Raw genomic sequence first — 3,654 nt, 5'->3', positions numbered from 1 at the left:
TAAGATTTTTGTATTTGGTTTATCAATGAATAATAAGCAAACTTTTAAAGTTATTTCTAATTAAGTAAAAAGTATTTATTGAGCTACTTTGCCCAAGTTATTGTTCCAGTCAAAGGAGATAGTTTTCAATTTTCTTCCTTTGTAGTACTGAGATAGAGTTGTGGTCTGTTTTATGTTCACATTTTGATAGCCATATCCAAGAAACTGAGTCATATTTTTTAATTAGCAAGATTGTGAGGAAGAGCTTACACAGTGTGACTATTTTACATCAGGAGAGATCAAAGGTCCAATGGGAGAGAGGAGGCAAGTAAAGAAGATATTTGAAAGACCTTATATTCCATTCTGAGATTTTTTTTTTTTGATCTTATGTTCATTGTGTGATTCAGAAAGAAAGAAGTAACTGGAGTCATATAGACATATAGATATGGTCAAACACATGCTTAGACCAAACAAGTAAGAGAAAGCCAAGATATAGTTATCCTTTCCCACAAGTTCAACTCTATGGTGCATGTGTAAGAGTCAGATTTTCAGTAGAATGAAGATAAAGAAGTGGCAGTGAATTTTCTGTAGAGAAAAAGCTGAATGTTCAAGGGTACTTCTTATCTTTCACTGCAGTAATCTTACCTCTGATCTGCTTAAAAATGATACTAAGTAATGGGTTTGGAGCAGTGGTGCCGGCTGTAAGGCATCTGCCTTGCACAAGCTAGCTTAAGACAGACCATGGTTCCATCCCCCAAGCCAGGAACAATTTCTGAGTGCATAGCCAGGAGTAACTCCTGAGCATCATTGGGTGTGGCTGAAAAACCAAATACAAAGAAAAAAATGACACTGAGTAAAATACCTTTCAGAGTTAAATAGCAAAACATAATTTAACTTCATTTTCCTTCCCCGGTACTTACTTAATCAGTACTTACTGATTAAACAAACTCAGTTCCCTTGCACCTGCTGTGTCTTGGTTTGTTCATTCTCTTTGTTTTGAGTTGCAGACACGTCTTTTATGCAGCAGATTGTTAATGATAACACCTGTTTTACTTATTAAAAATATTTTATTTAAAGACTATATATTACATAGCTGCTCATAATACATTTGTTTTCAGACCAAATCCACTACCAATGTAAGAGTTTCTCCCCTATTGTACTCAGATCCCCACCCACTTTCTTTTTTTTTCCTTTTTGGTTTTTTGGGCCACACCGTTTGACGCTCAGGGGTTACTCCTGGCTTAATGCTCAGAAATTGCCCCTGCCTTGCGGGGACCATATGGGACTTCAGGTGATCGAACCTTGGTCCTTCCTTAGCTAGTGCTTGCAAGGTAGACACCTTACCTCTAGCGCCACCTCACCAGCCCCTCCACCCACTTTCTAAGTCTATCCCCTTGGCCGGCATGAAATAATATAATTTATGTAGCTTGTTTGCTGATACTTGATAATAACTTTTTTTATTTTGGTTTTTCGGGTCACACCCATTTGATGCCCAGGGGTTACTCCTGACTAAGTGCTCAGAAATTGCCCCTGGCTTGGGGGAACCATATGGGATGCCGGGGGTTCGAATCACAGTCCTTCCTTGGCTAGCGCTTGCAAGGCAGACACCTTACCTCTAGCGCCACCTTATCGGCCCCGATAATAACTTTTTTAAAGCAGAGCAAGAAGAACATTTGTGAGAATTAATGTATTTCACAATAATGTCATTAAATCATTGACAGAAGGTTTGCTAAGTGATTTGTTGCTAGTTGATTTTTGGTCATTTGTTTTGTTTCTGAACACTAGGTGGCTTTGAATTAATGTTGACATCTAAATTGGCATATGGCTACTAGGATGACAGGAATTGTAGTTATTGGTTCAGAAATTTCGAGCTCTGTGGCTAATATTGCAACTTTTGTGGGGCATGATTTTAGCAACTAAGTCTTCCAAAAATATGAAAAGATGGTGGGAGGGTGCTTGCATTCAGTCCAAAAAAAGTCTTGGGGATGTCATATAAATGCAGGTCTACTTGGAATTTTGGTCAGTTTGGTGACTCTGTGGAGCTCCATGGTTGAATGTGAAGCTGGGCCATTGGTGAAGCAAGAGGTGTGAATGGTAAGAGCAGCTCAGCTCCTGTAGCTTTGACAAAACAAGGGCTTGGCTCATCCTCTCCTCTTGACATAGCTGTTTCAGCTGCATGGCAAGTATACTTGTGATTTTTCATGGCTTGATATGCATCTCTTTAGAGAATAGAGTTAGTAAATGGCTAAATGCAAACATGATGACCTACTTTTTGATTTTTGTTTTCCCTCATTCCATTTCACATTGCTTTTGTCCTACTGATAACTTTTTAGAGGTAATGAGAATACTTTATATTAGTATTGATTTAAAGAGTTTACTATATAGGGGCCAGAGTGATATTACAGTGTATAGGATACTTGCCTTTCACATAGCTGACCTCGGTTCAATCCCAGGCATTCCATATGATCCCCTGAACAACACTAGGAGTGATTCCTAAGTGCAGAGCCAAGAGTGACCCCTGAGCATTTCTGGGTGTGGCTCAAAACAAAACAACAACAATAAAACTAAACCAAAACAAAAAGTGAACTCACTATTTAAATGTCAAAAAAATGCAATTACTGTTATGGTGAATATATGGACTATCCCAATGGCATTAATGCCCCCTGCCCTAGATATGGAGGTAACTGCTGTCCTTTAATTCACTGATAGCTTTTTTCCACTTCATTTTCATAGTAAAGGGTAAATATAGCTTTGAATAATTTAGATCTACCATCTGCTCATCCTTTGCAGATTATTCCCACTCAATCAAACCAGTTATGTCTGTTTGTATCTGTGAATCTGTTAGAAACCTAACTTCTTCTTACTCTTCCCTTTCTTGCTTTTTTATTAGGTCCTTACTATATACTTTATTTACCCTCATCATTACCTGAATTTACTACAGAAAGGTCATTCAAATACTAAAATATAGAAAATTATTTACTTTTATATAATTAACAATTATTTAAATCAGGGATATTTCAACCTGAAAAGACAAACATATCTATTAACTTGATTTTAAGCAGTTAAAAATTCATATTAATTTTGACTGACATTTTAATTTTGGTTCTGATTAAAAGCAAGAGAAACAGAAAGTCTGCTCACTCAGTCTTTTTTTTTTTTTTTTTTGGTTTTTGGTTTTTGGGCCACACCCGGCATTGCTCAGCGGTTCCTCCTGGCTGTCTGCTCAGAAATAGCTCCTGGCAGGCTCGGGGGACCATATGGGACGCCGGGATTCGAACCAACCAGCTTTGGTTCTGGATCGGCTGCTTGCAAGGCAAACGCCGCTGTGCTATCTCTCCGGGCCTGCTCACTCAGTCTTAAAGATATCCCTATACCTAAATTTTGTAGGGTACCAGTATGTCCTGAGTAATTGTCCCCTAAAACAATCCTAAAATTCTAAATCCTGTTAATATTACTAATAAAATGTAGCTTTTATGGGGCCAGAAGTAGGGCATTTTCCTTACATGCAGAAAGATGGTGGTTTGAATCCCGGCATCCCATATGGTCCCCTGAGCCTGCCAGGAGTGATTTCTGAGCATAGAGCCAGGAGTAACCCGTGAGTACTCTCAGGAGTTACTCCTGGCTATGTGCTTGGAAATCATTCCTAACTTGGGAGACCATATGGGACACTGAGGG

This window comes from Suncus etruscus, chromosome 3 (assembly GCF_024139225.1).
Source record: "Suncus etruscus isolate mSunEtr1 chromosome 3, mSunEtr1.pri.cur, whole genome shotgun sequence".
Classification (NCBI taxonomy): domain Eukaryota; kingdom Metazoa; phylum Chordata; class Mammalia; order Eulipotyphla; family Soricidae; genus Suncus; species Suncus etruscus.
The sequence above is the reverse complement of the archived record's forward strand: the minus strand, read 5'-3'. Positions refer to the sequence as shown.